The sequence below is a fragment of the Stegostoma tigrinum genome, chromosome 2 (genome assembly GCF_030684315.1).
Source record: "Stegostoma tigrinum isolate sSteTig4 chromosome 2, sSteTig4.hap1, whole genome shotgun sequence".
Classification (NCBI taxonomy): Eukaryota; Metazoa; Chordata; class Chondrichthyes; order Orectolobiformes; family Stegostomatidae; genus Stegostoma; species Stegostoma tigrinum.
Window position 1 is genome coordinate 104,387,678 of NC_081355.1, and position 14,227 is coordinate 104,401,904.

The 14,227-nt window shown below is 41.5% G+C and overlaps 1 protein-coding gene across 9 annotated transcripts in view; it reads right to left on the minus strand.

The window, feature by feature from the left end:
• tbc1d5 (TBC1 domain family, member 5) overlaps positions 1-13,660 on the minus strand; it is a 504,442-nt gene extending 490,782 nt beyond the window's left edge. For 7 of the 9 annotated variants that reach the window (XM_048520185.2, XM_059638264.1, XM_059638253.1 and 4 more), the window contains exon 1: positions 13,546-13,660. The gene's annotated coding sequence lies outside the window, so the exon portion shown is untranslated. Of the gene's footprint in view, positions 1-904; positions 982-13,545 lie in introns of all 9 variants that reach the window. The other 2 variants (XM_048520215.2, XM_059638268.1) reach the window with 1 other exon arrangement.
• Between the last annotated feature and the right edge of the window lie 567 nt (positions 13,661-14,227).

Consider the following 14,227-nt stretch of genomic DNA (forward strand, 5'->3'; position numbering starts at 1 on the left):
CACATTTCAAGTTAACCTCCGTAATGAAGCAAAGGGCCGAGAGCTGAAACTCTGGGCAAAAATGTACTTTATCTTTATGCTATTTGACAACTTGGACTGCACACAAATATCTCTGCCTTATCTTCTCATAATTAGTCATCCTACCAAGCTAACATAATGCTACAAATAACTTGTTTATGTAGCATTCCAACCTCCTGGACATCTCTGCTTTTATTGTCACTTTTATACTTCCCTCTTACCTGTAAGCTGAAATTTGAAGTGGCTTCTCTGATATCCATAAGGGCTTCAAGAGCTTTACACACACAGATGCGGCTAACTGGCAACAGTCAATATTATAGCAGGGGTATGATAACTGAGTTTGAATCTGTCTGCACCAAGTCTATACTTAACACACTTTCTAATTGAATCCTCATTAGTAGACTACCAAATTGCAGGAGACATATTTACTCTTAAGGGGGGCTAACATTTTTACAAAGGCAAAAACAAAATGCAAACAAGTTTATTCACATACTAATAGCGTCGTTAGTGAGTGTACACAGTTAAAACTGAGCATCAATTGCTCAAACTTGATACAATTTCAAACTGGAACTTAGAATATAGGTCAATAGTCACAATAAAAGGACTGAAAACAAAAGTGCATTAATTCAAAAGAACCAAAAGCAAGATGAAGAATAACATCTTGCTGCAAGAAAAAGTCGAGGTTAACAATGCACTGCCTAAACGTGTGGTGGAAGCAAGTTCAATGAAGGCATTCAAAAGATGGTTCTTTGCAAAGGACAAATGTGCAGCATTATGGGGAGGGGGACGAGGAGGTAAGAACTAGGTGAACTGGTCATTGGAAAAGCTGGTGCAAACGTGGGCCAGATGGACACGACCTTACAATAACAATTCTGTGGTTACGTACCCAACAATTTCAGACAACTTGTGACAACATTGGTTCGAGAATCATGGACGTGGGCTTTGTTATACAAAAACAGGCAGCTTGGCAGCAATGTGGTAGCAAGAGAGAAATTGAAAGAAAGAATTAATTTCCTGCCAGCAAATTAAGTTCAGTACTTAGCCAAAGATTATGAATCTGTTACTAATACTGAAAACAGTGTAGATGCCTTTAAGAAATACAACCATGTAAATTATACAATACAGACATTTTCATTAGTAAATGCTATTTCTGGAAGAGCCTTTAACCTAACCTCAAGATGCATTCTTAACAACTATAAGGAATTGCATATCCTGTATCTTTGATGGGTATATTCAACACTGACAGTTATTGGAAATAAAGCCTCAAGTTTTGCAGTTTTTTTTAATCATTATGAACAAACAAAACTCAGCAAAAGTGTACAGGCAACTGAAATTACTCTTTAATTAGTGTAAAAGAATCACAGGTAATTCACAATGGCTCAAAGCGTGAATTCCATTTTAGGGACAAAAATCTTCTATCATGCAGTGAAAAAACACAGTATCTCAACTCAATGCACTCTATAGTGTCACTTGCTTGCAAAAATATCTTTAATTCAGGAAATAACGTAGGTTTTAGACTTTACTGGGCCATTTTGATGCTATTCCAAAAGACTGAAACTATATATACTTTCTAATCACCAAAAATGACTGAAAAAATCTGAACTTTTTATTATAATCTTCTAACGTAGTTTAATAGAATTATCAGAGACAGAGGAAAGCCTTTCAGCCCATGTTGATTCTTTGAAATAGATAACCAATTACACCTAGAGTGAAAAACTGCTGATGCTGGAAATCTGAATTAAAAACAAAAAGGTAATGGTAGTCAGAGATAATGGTAGTAATTAGCAAGTCTGGCAGCCTCCGCACAGAGTTAAACTTTCAGTTCAATTACCTTTTGTTAGAATTGGGAGTATTTATACTGATTTTGGAAACAACACAGCAGAGGTTAGCCAGAATGGCCCCAGAAAAATCCCCATGACAAAGCTGAATAAATTGGATCCAAATTATCTGGAGTTTAGAAGAAGGAGAGGTAATTCTTATTAAAGTGTACAACATTATGAAGGAATAGAGACTGTTTCCACTGGATGAGGAATGTATATCATGGAATGCGGAGATGGGCAAAATAAGAGGGAAATCAATTGGACTGAAAGAAGGATACTCAAAAGGTTTGACTCTGGAATTTTCAAGACGGTTACTCCATCATTAAATAGATTTAATATTGAAAAATTGAGTCAAAGAATTGACCACGATTGGATTAAAAGACAGATCTGGGTCAAAATTCTGGAATTCGCTCCCTAACAATCTATTTGTGTACCTGTAGTGCAGGGACTGTAGGGGTTCAAAAATACAGCATATCATACATTCTTAGGAGCAATTAACAATGAACAATGAACAATAAATGCTGGCTTAGCCGGGGATATCCACATTCCATTAAATGTAAATAGATGTAAATCGGATAAACAAAATAATCACCAATAGCAGCCAAACAACAATTCACAAAAGCTCCCCCATAGACTGGAAAAGTAAGTGTTGAGGGTTGAAGTGAAAACAAAAGATCCTAGACTTCACGTTGTAATAGTGTATTACAATGGCAGCGATAGGCCTGGAGCCTGGAATCTTGGTGGTCTGCGAGGCTTTGGCAGCAGCAGAGACAGTGTCTCCTGGGCATCAACATTGTAGTTGCTGTTCCCGGACTGGGACTCAGAAATGGTACACCTTGCAGAAACCCTGAAACTTGCTCAAGACACAAACGTGAACAGAAAATGAACTCTTATTTAACTAAGAGATAGTGGGAACTGCCGATGCTGGAGAATCTGTTCCGGTCTGAAGATGGGTCCAGACCTGAAACATCAGTTTACCTGCTCCTCTGACACTGCTTGGCCTGCTATGTTCATCTAGCTCTGCACCTTGTTATCTCTTATTTAAGAGATTTCTTTTTATCCTATTGTACCTCAAAATTGCATTGAATTGCAGTAATAAAACACTTTTCACTGTATCTTTACAATATATGTGACAATAAACAAATCATTCATTCATAAATAATTCAGTATAACACCTCTGGTCAGAAATCTGGAAGTTGTATGAGAAACCTCTGTGATTTATTGGGGTTTAAGTGGTTTTGGAATAAAAGCACGCCAGCATGAAAACATAAATTGTAGCTTTGAGTATGATTATGAGATCCAAGGTAGATATTGTTGAAATGCAGGAGAGGTGGAAAATATGGATGAGAGAGATCAATGACTTTTGTGGAGATGAGGTAACCCATTTCTCAAATGACAGCTAAACCTATAACTGCATTAAGGCATACAGTGGTATCACAAACTCTTTTGATGGAGAAAGAAATGTTCCACCAAAATGAATACTGATTTAAGAAATTATGGAGAAATATGCTCTTACTTTTAATTACGCCACCTGCAAAGAACACTTTATATCCAGAACAGTGACAATAGATGTTATTTAGAAATTACCATAGATGGAGCTGACATCCCCCAGGGATTGTTTTGACAGGAGCAAAAGTTGTATTTCATCCATAATCACAGAATGCCAAAGTGACAGGAGACAGAGCATGGTTAGAAGAATACACTCCAAGTAATTTTCCAGTAAGTGTCATGACCAGAGCAATGGCAAAACAAAGTCAATCATTACGGCTCAAAGTAATGGCAGAAGCAGAAATTTACTTTAAATTTGGGGATAAATCAAAAGAAGCATTTAGCAAATATTTTTTAATTGAAGCTCAGCAAGCAGGTCCAGAGTTAAGCAAATTAGAACTAACGGCCCACAATGAAGCTAAGACCGAGGGAGCTTTGTGTAATAAAGTAGGAATGGCTGTTCAAGTGACGGTACTGCCCAGCTCCAGTGAAAAATTTTTTTGGTTGCATATGAAATTCCTACAGCAGGTCATGGAGAAATAGAGCAAACTCAGACATTGATAAATCAATTTTTTTTCAACTGGCTAGGTCTTCGTCATGCACTTTTATAAAATATGCCATAGAGATGAAGTCAACTGTGCATCCTTTACAAAAACAAGAAACTTTAGCATGAGTAAAGCATATTGTTGTGGATATTCCTATGACCAGACAAAAATCTGGATTTTTTATTACTTACTGCTGGAGACTTACAAAATTAAACTACCATATTCAGCCCATTCAAATTAATTTATAGTCATGAGATAAGAAGGCCATTAATATTGATCAAGGAAGTTTTTTTTAAAAACAAATTGCATCAGGTAACCAGGATAGTAGAGGATGACAGAAGGAGTGAGAGGAAAGAAGACATAGTGCAATATTCAGTCTGTGTATTGTCTCTCCAGTTAACCAAAACTGAACTACTTGGACAGTTAGACATCACATGCACATAATTAGAGGAAGAACAAAAGAAACACAAGTAAATTTAAAGAGATAAAGTAGATTGCACAAGTTTAACCTGATATGGATGTCAGGAGATCAGCAAAGAAAAAGTATCCTTATTACCTAACACCAGGAAAACAAGCACAGGTGCAAGTGATCATTCCCAACATCTAAATCATCCTGATGGACACTTTTGTTGCAGCTGCTTTAAGCTGTACATAGACCCTTAGCAAGCAAACATCAAGAGTCACGATGTCCTGTTCCCAGCGTTCCAAATGATGGGACTGGCCTCATTGCTGCAGAGTACTCCAAGTCGTTGGACTGTTCTGTATCACCTGTCCTTTGTGGAAAAATTTGCGAAGAAAACCTTTGACCACAAGTGCATCAGCAAGTGGTCAGCACATAGTCTCCTCAAAAGCTAACAAAAAAGAAAAGGATGGATGCTGTTGCGTGGTTCCCGGAGTAGACTGTCAAAGTCATTTGGCAGAATGTCACATCACCATAACTTTCTAACAAGCACCAACACATTGCAGTGGTAAAAAGGATGCTACCTATGACATCCTTCACGTATGCCGGGTCAGGCTGCACCACCACCACACACTGCTCTTGAAGTAGCTGTCAGGGGTGGGGTGGCTATTGAGACTGCCCATATTGCCTTCTGGAACATGCCTTTGCAAAGGAAATCTGGAGGAAAATGCCATTGTTTTGGCCGAGGTTCATCCTAAGCATCTCCATGACAGAGGACTCTGTGCTGTGCTATTTGGTCTGTTCCCCAGGACGTGCACTGAGACAAACATGGAGGGCCATCAAACCACTGAAATGCTCTTTGGTCTGCCTGAAATACATTGATCTTCCAGAACAAGGAGTTGACCCCAATCGAGTGTTGCAGATTGACACCTTCCAAGGTCCAGGACGACACGTTGACGGATGAACTAAAGCTTGGGGCAGCTGCTGCCAAGGCACAGTGCAGACAGACCACTGTCTGAAGTCTTCCTGAAGTTAAATGGAGGTCCATTCATTTCAGACACACACACACACACACACACACACACACACACACACACACACACTCTCCACCGCCGCATCCCCTCCCCCTCGCCCACTGCCCTCAAATGCATGTAAATATAGTCTTGTATGTGTAAGAGTCAAACTCCAATGTTTCTTTGCCCTTGACATGCCACTGTACGGAACCAAACTGTGTTTGTGACAATGTACACATATGAAGATATATTTTATGAATAAAGTATACTTCTAAAATTTTTTTTAAAAGTCTGTTTCAGTGCTACCTTTCCAGTCCTGCTTTTCAACTTTTGACATAACTCCCTAAAGACTACTTGCAGGTACCAATTTATCTTTCTTTCTATATCATTGGTCCAATATATACCATGACCACTGGCTGTTGCACTCTCTCTTCCGAACACTTTGCAATTATTTTTGTGTCCTGAGCATCTATGTGTGCTAGTGAATCTTATTTCTCAGTCTCCAGGCGCCATGGGCTGAACAGCCTCTTTCATACTGCGTGAGCCTATGTATCTCTTTCTGAAATGGTTTACGCAGAATGTTTAGATAGGGACCCCTCATTCTGGGCTCGCCACCATTGGGAATATCCTTCTTGCATCTATCCTAAGTAGGCCTGCTGCAATTAGAACATGGAACATTACAATACAGTACAGGTCCTTTGGCCCTCATGTTGTGCCTACCTGTGAAGCCAATCTGAAGCCCATCTAGCCTACACTATTCCATTATCATCCATATGTTTATCCAATGACCATTTAAATGCCCTGAAAGCTGGGGAGTCTACTACTGTTGCAGACAGGGCATTCCATCCCCTTCCTACTCTCTGAGTAAAGAACCTACCTCTGACATCTGTCCTATATCCATCGCCCCTCAATTTAAAGTTACATCCCCTCTTGCTAGCCATCTCCATCCGAGAAAAAAGGCTCTCAATGTCCACCCTATCCAATTCTCTGATCATCTTGTATGTCTCTATTAAGTCGCCTCTTAACCTTCTTCTCTCTAATTTTCTGATGAGGGGTGTAGGCCCGAAACGTCAGCTTTTGTGCTCCTAAGATGCTGCTTAGCTTGCTGCATTCATCCAGCTCCACACTTTGTTATCTCGGATTCTCCAGCATCTGCAGTTCCCATTATCTCTGACCCCAGCCTTTCATCATAAGACCTTTCCTCCATACCAGGTAAATCTCCTCTGCACCCTTTCCAATGCTTTCACATACTTCCTAATTTGATAGGTTTCTGAGATCCCACTTCATTCTTCAAAATTCCAGAGAAAACAAGCCTATGCGATTCAACCTCTCCTCTCAGGTCAGCCCTGCCTTCCCAGAAATCAGTCTGGTTAGCCTTCACCGCATTCCTCCATAGCAATATATTGATCATAACACATGTAGATTTGGGATAGTTATGGAAAGAGATAAGAATGGGCCAGGAATAAAAGTTTAAACTAGGGTAAAGTTAATCTAAGATAAAATATGATTTGGCCCAAGTGGATTGGGAGCAGCCTCGTGCAGATAAAACTATCAGAATGGGAGGCATTGAGAGGAGATATTGATAGCAAAAGCCAAATATAGTCCCAAAGCCCTCAATGTCAAGGGACATAAAGTTAGGATTGAACAAAACAAAATGTTACTGTAGGCACGAAGGCTCACTATCTTAGAATCCTTAGAGGAATATAAAAAGTACGGGTGAACCTAAAAAAAATTTTTAAAAAGCTAACAAAAAGCATTGGTGGATAGAACAAAGGACATCCCAAAGGATTTGTTTTTAAAATTGAAAAGAACCAATTATCTTACTTTCCTTTAATTTTGGATTGTGGCCCCAAAACAGAAAAAGGGTGCTGTTTTAAATAAACAAAACTAATTAAGGAGATGTGAGAGGAGAGATAATGGGAAATGCAGATACTGGAGAATCCAAGATAACAAAGTGTGAAGCTGGATGAACACAGCAGGCCAAGCAGCATCTCAGGAGCACAAAAGCTGACGTTTCGAGCCTAGACCCTTCATCAGAGAGGGGGGATGGGGAGAGGGTTCTGAAATAAATAGGGAGAGAGGGGGAGGCAGACCGAAGATGGATAGAGGAGAAGATAGGTGGAGAGGAGAAGATAGGTGGGGAGGGGATAGGTCTGTTTGGGGAGGACGGACAGATCAAGGAGGCGGGATGAGATTAGTAGGTGGGAAATGGAGGTGCGGCTTGAGGTGGGAGGAGGGCATAGGTGAGAGGAAAAACAGGTTAGGGAAGCGGGGGCGAGCTGGGCTGGTTTTGGGATGCAGTGGGGGAGGGGGAGATTTTGAAGCTTGTGCAGTCCACATTGATACCCTTGGGCTGCAGGGTTCCCAAGCGGAATATGAGTTGCTGTTTCTGCGACCTTCGGGTGCCATCATTGTGGCACTGCAGGAGGTCCATGATGGACATGTCGTCTAAGGAATGGGAGGGGGGAGTTAAAATGGTTTGCAACTCGGAGGTGCGGTTGTTTATTGCGAACCAAGCGGAGGTGTTCTGCAAAGCGGTCCCCAAGCCTCCGCTTGGTTTCCCCAATGTAGAGGCAGCCACACCGGGTACAATGGATACAGTATACTAACTGACCCTACCACCCAAGACATTTTTCCATCCCCACCTTTGTCTGCCTTCTGGAGAGACCACTCTCTCTGTGACTCCCTTGTCCGCTCCACACTCCCCTCCAACCCCACCACATCAGGCACCTTCCCCTGCAACCGCAGGAAGCGCGACACTTGCCCCACACCTTCTCCCTCAGCGCCATCCCAGGCCCCAAGATGACTTTCCATATTAAGATGTTCACCTGTACATCTGCCAATGTAGTATACTGTATCCACTATACCCGGTGTGGCTTTCTCCACATTGGGGAAACCAAGTGGAGGCTTGGGGACCGCTTTGCAGAACACCTCCGCTCGGTTCGCAATAAACAACTGCACCTCCCAGATGAGAACCATTTTAACTCCCCCTCCCATTCCTTAGATGACATGTCCATCATGGGCCTCCTGCAGTGCCACAATGATGCCACCCGAAGGTTGCAGAAACAGCAACTCATATTCCACTTGGGAACTCTGCAGCCCAATGGTATCAATGTGGACTTCACAAGCTTCAAAATCTCCCCCTCCCCCACTGCATCCCAAAACCAGCCCAGCTCGTCCCCTCCCCCCATTGCATCCCAAAACCAGCCCAGCTCGTACCTGCCTCCCTAACCTATTCTTCCTCTCACCTATCCCCGCCTCCCACCTCAAGCCGCACCTCCATTTCCCACCTACTAACCTCATCCCACTTCCCTGACCTATCCCCTCCCCACCTCCCCACCTATACTCTCCTCTCCACCTATCTTCTCCTCTAACCATCTTCGGTCCGCCTCCCCCTCTCTCCCTATTTATTTCAGAACCCTCTCTCCAACCCCCCTCTCTGATGAAAGATCTAGGCCCGAAACGTCAGCTTTTGTGCTCCTGAGATGCTGCTTGGCCTGCTGTGTTCATCCAGCTTCACACTTTATTACCTAGCCTGCACATCTTTGGACTCTGGGAGGAAACCGCAGCACCCGGAGGAAACCACACAGACATGGGGAGAATATACAAAACTCCGCACAGACAGTTACCCGTGTCTGGAATCGAACCCGGGTCCCTGGTGCTGTGAGGCTGCAGTGCTAACCACTAAGCCACTGTGCCACCCCTGAGTAATCAGCATGAAAACAGATCAGGCAGGAGAACAGCCTGTGCCAGAAAGCCTTTTAAGAAGACAACATACTCTGTCTCTTTGCAGAGACGTAGCAAAGAATTAAGATAGCTTGCCATTTTTAAACACTACCTACCTGTCAGCTATTGCCTGCAACTAGTGACTGAGATATCAAACAACTATCGTTGAAGCCATCTCATGTCTGCATTGAAGAACTGAAAGGACTTGGAAAGATGGCAACTGGAGGTGAGAAAAACTTGGCAGAAGCAGCAGTACGCCTTAATGAATCCTGTGTATTGGTGCTTTGAACTATGTTCATCTAATTTTTTCTTCTTCGCTCTACCTCAAACCCTCCCACGACCACCACTCCCAAAACACACTTTTTTTGTTTGTCTGTCTACAAACTTGTATGAATTTAAGAAGGCTAGAGATAAAGTTACAGTTTTAAGTTTGTACCTCATATTGTTTGCTTGTGGTCAGACTACCTTTTTGCAACTAACAGTAATTTCTTGTTGAGTACAAAAGCCTGATTAGTATGTATGTGTTTTTCATTCAGAGTCTAGAATTCCCTGCCTGAAAGGGTGTTTGAGTCAGATACATTTAATATTTAAATCAGAATTTAGGCATTCATTTGCGTTACCAAGGTCTCCAGAGTTATGAGTCAAGAGCTAGAAAATGGGATTAGGGTAGTCAGGTCTTAAAATGGCATTCAACTCTGTGTCCAAGCCAGTCAAGAATAGAAAAGGAAAATTCTGGGAATGTTACTAGACTTTAAACATTTCCATGTTTATGTCCATCATGACCACAAGGATCAGCAGATGAACACTGGCTACAATTCCTTGGCCTTTGTAGAACATCTCAGAAATCAAAATGCTGACTTTTTTGATGGAGTTTGCTAATTCAGCTTGTAATAAAGATAGCCACATTGCTGGAAATTAGGACATATTACGGATACACCATCATAAATGTCATGATGTGGAAATAGTTGATACTAAGGTGACTATAGATTTTGCTCAACAAATGAATGAAGGTAAATGAATGAAAGTCTTTTTTGTTTGATGTTACATGAGTTTGTATATCAACAATATGAGCATCTGGAAGTAGTTTTTTTTATTTCCTTGGATACAAGCATGTTGGGAATACATATTTAAGGACTGCAAAATAATCTGAATTGTGAAAAGGTTTATCATGCAGTTTTACCAAGGAAATGAAGTAAATCACAATGTGTGCTGTAAGCCACTTGCTGCTTACAGAAAAAACAAGAGATCTTCGAGAATCCAGGCTAAGCTTTAAAGGAGATGTGGCTCTGATAGTGCTGTCATAGCATCCCTATCTTTAACCTAGGACATCCAAGTTCCAAAGGTGTGCAATAACAGCTCTCACCAGGTTGATTAGACAATATTAGACAATATTTCAAAATCCCCTTCCCCTCCCCGATTTCTGAAGAAGGGTCCCAACCCGAAATGTCAGCTTTCCTGCTCCTCTGATGCTGCTTTGTTTGCTGTGTTCATCCAGTTCTACACCTTGTTATCTCTTGATTAGACCACAGTTTTTTGCCCCCAAGGAAATATCAGATGGGATTTACGATACTTGATTACAGTAGAACCTCATTTTGCAATGACTATGGGACGGTTTACTACTAGTCTATGCTATTAGTTGCCTCAAAACCCTTCCTGGGCTTAGGTTTTTAGTTTATAGACTGCAGTAGTAAATGAGGTAGACATCTCAGAAAGTGCAAGTCCCTCACTTTCCTTTAGAAGTTCCTGGGAACCTAAAGTTTTTCAACTATAGTATCTTTGACACATTGTAAATACTGACAAGTTGAACTTCTGCTATCAGTCTACAACTGCACCAATTTTGTTTCATCAACAGGAAACCCAGTCCGGGAAAGCATCAGATTCTACCCTCTATTTTCAGGACTGACCTGTGTTTGCCATGTGTTTCAATCAAGTTTTGTTTATAATAAACCCATAGTTCCTGATTATCAAGAGGATCAAGGGTTAAGGGGGGAAAGCTGGAGAATAGCGTTGAGAAACTTATCAGCCATGACTGAATGGCGGAGCAGATTCGATAGGGCCGAATGGCCTAATTTCTGCTATATCTTATGGTCTACTTCTATCAAAAGCTTGACTGATAGTTACATTAATTTCAATCATGCAAAATAAAAAAGGAACTAAACAAGCTGAATAAATTCACAGATCACTGATTACACTTCAAACACACCTAGTGGGCATAATCATCATTTATATCAGGCAAATGGCACGAATCATTAACATATCTCAATTAAAAATCCATCACTTAAACTGAACATACCAACTATATGGCCAGTTCAAGCAGCTGCTTGGACTTTGTTAACTTGTCCTTAAGTCCTTCCATCCAACCCAGTCCTTTAGAACCCCTGTGATTCCTTATCACACATGAATGAAAAAAAAGTCGCCTTTTGTTACAACCCTCTGAAACACAAGGCTGTACTTTACATGCTATTGTGGCAAAACACCCAAGAAGTGAAACTAACCAAACTACTGTATACTTTAGCTCCAATGGGTCTTCATACCTTACTTAATTTGAAAAGCTTTTGCACTGTATAGTTCATCTGGTGCAAAAGATGTTTTGCATAAATACAATTTAAAAGTACAGACTATATTAACTTCTCAGCAACTTATTTCCAATGAGTGGGATTTGGTGCATCTGACTTTTTGGGGTGTATTGTTCAACAAGGATAAAGCCAGCATTTTAAACATACATACAGGTGACGTCAATATAAATGTTTTATGCACTTCTAGTGAACACTACTGTATTTAACAGCTTTATTTTAGAGTGGCTAGAAGCAGGAGAGAAGAGGCGAGACAAAGTTTCATGCATTTTAGAAATCAGTTCATTCCTTTTGCCTGCTATTGGTGATGGCTGACTGCATTCACACAATACAAGTGGACTGTGTATCAAATTCACCTTTGAAAGTTATCCTCTCCCACTGCCTTTCTGGGAACATTCCACTTGTTACAATTCACTATGTGAAAACAAATTTCTTTCTTGCCAACTATCTCAAATCTGTATGCTTTAGTTCCAAATCTTCCATTAAGTGAAAACAATTTATCCTTAGTTACTCTATCAAAATTCACCATAACTTTTGTATACCACTGTTATATTTCCCCTTGACCTTGGGGTCTAAGGAAAACAATGGCAATATCGTTCGTTTCTCCAGCTGACTGAAGTCCTTCACCACAACATGATTCTCTTTTGCACACTCTCAAGGATTTGAGATCCTGAATACGAGGGTCAATTTACAATACAAATGTTGAAAAACTGATGGAATTCTTCAAACACAAAATTAAGAAATGTGCTTACATGTACAAAATGAAGAAATCCATTATTGCTACTTAAAGAGGTTACACAGTGTAGAGCTGGATGAACACAGCAGGCCAAGCAGCATCGGAGGAGCAGGAAGGCTGATGTTACGGGCTGAGATCCTTCTTCAGAAAAAGGGGCTGGCCTGAAACGTCAGCCTTCCTGCTCCTCCGATGCTGCTTGGCCTGCTGTGTTCATCCAGCTCTACACCTTGTTATCTCAGATTCTCCAGCATCTGCAGTTCCTACCATCTCTGAAATATTGATACTTAAAGTTCCATTTATGAAAGGATAACATAACATAAATAATCTACCACCCAATATCACAGAATAATGAAACATCACTTGGCATTACAGATACATCATGACATACCAGCACTTGTTTTAAAAAGCTAGTTGGCTAACTTTTACATCTACAAAGTACAATGGAGTTGCATTGATTGTAGTTACAATACAAGTTATTTGTTACAGCATACAACCAGAGTATGGTAATCATTCTGATATAGGTAATACAGTCTAATACTGCAGCTTAATTTCTATAATACAGGGTTAAGCTAATACCATATTATAATTATTGGAGTTTTAAACTATTCTTTACTTTTAAAGCTTTCATCTTTATATTTTAAAAAAACACTCTATCGTACATGTACCCACGTCTCCTTAACTTTACTGATGAAAATGAACTAGCATTTGAGTTCTGACTTCGGATATAAAATCTCACTATAATGTTTTGCATTAATTTTGAGCATGATAATTTAAAATCGTAGAAACAGGAATCATTTGCTTTAAACATTTTACTCGGCTCTGAGTATGATTTTTTTTAACCCCACTCAAAATCCCTCCGTACTCAAAGGGACTGCAGCGAGACCCAAACATGGAAAGGGGGTCGCCGAGGTGTTTGGGTGAGTCGGGGTCGGGGGGGAACAATTTTATTTTCTTCCAGCTTCTGTTGAAATTCCACCTCCTCTACCTAGGCAAGTCAATGCCAACTTCATTACATCAAGATTTCATAATTTACGGAGGACTAAATGTACAGTGTTGGAACCAAGAATGATTTACCTCAGGCTCTCCTCGACCTCAGTAAAAGCCTTTAAGTCTAGGCCTGACAATATGTCATGGGGCGTTCAGAGTCTTGCAATGTGTGAGGGGACCCCCTCCCCACCCAAAGGGACCCAAGCCCTCTGAGTCAGTGGGTAATGCTGTTTGTTTACCTGGTCCACCGTCCGGACTCCGCCTCCTTCAACCCCGTCCAAGTGACAGGAGATTGTAAACCCGCGCCACCGCCACCAGAACCAGCCAGACTACCGGCACGACGCCTGCGCAAACCCGCGCCGCCACCAGCCAGACTACCGGTACGGCGCCTGCGCAAACTCGCGCCAACAGCGTCCAGACTACCGGTACGGCGCCTGTGCAAACACGTCACCAGGTACCGTGCTCCCGGCGTGACGCCTGTGCTGATTCGCACGACGCCAGCCGATGGGCAGCGATGCGTTCGCGCACTTTCGCTTGCCAACCGGCTCCCGCGTTAGCCACGTTGCGCGGCTCGTGTGCAACCTCGCGCAAGGACAATCAAGGTGACAGCTAGGAATGGTGTGTCTGTTAGTGAGTGTGAAAAATAATTCTCATCTTACACTTCCACCCAAAAGTAAATACATGCAACCTATGATATGAAGCTGGGGAAAGACTACTTGGAAATAGCATTCAAGGAATACTTTGATCACCCTACCGACGAGCTGCACATTGTGATGCCAGGTGACATGCCATGATAAAGATGATGCGTTAACATTGCACACAGTTGGGGGCAAAACATGTAACATGAAGGTCCTAGCCGTGGAATCCAATGCAACCTTAAGAGTAAGTAGTACACACGAGAGCATCAACCTTCATTGTCGG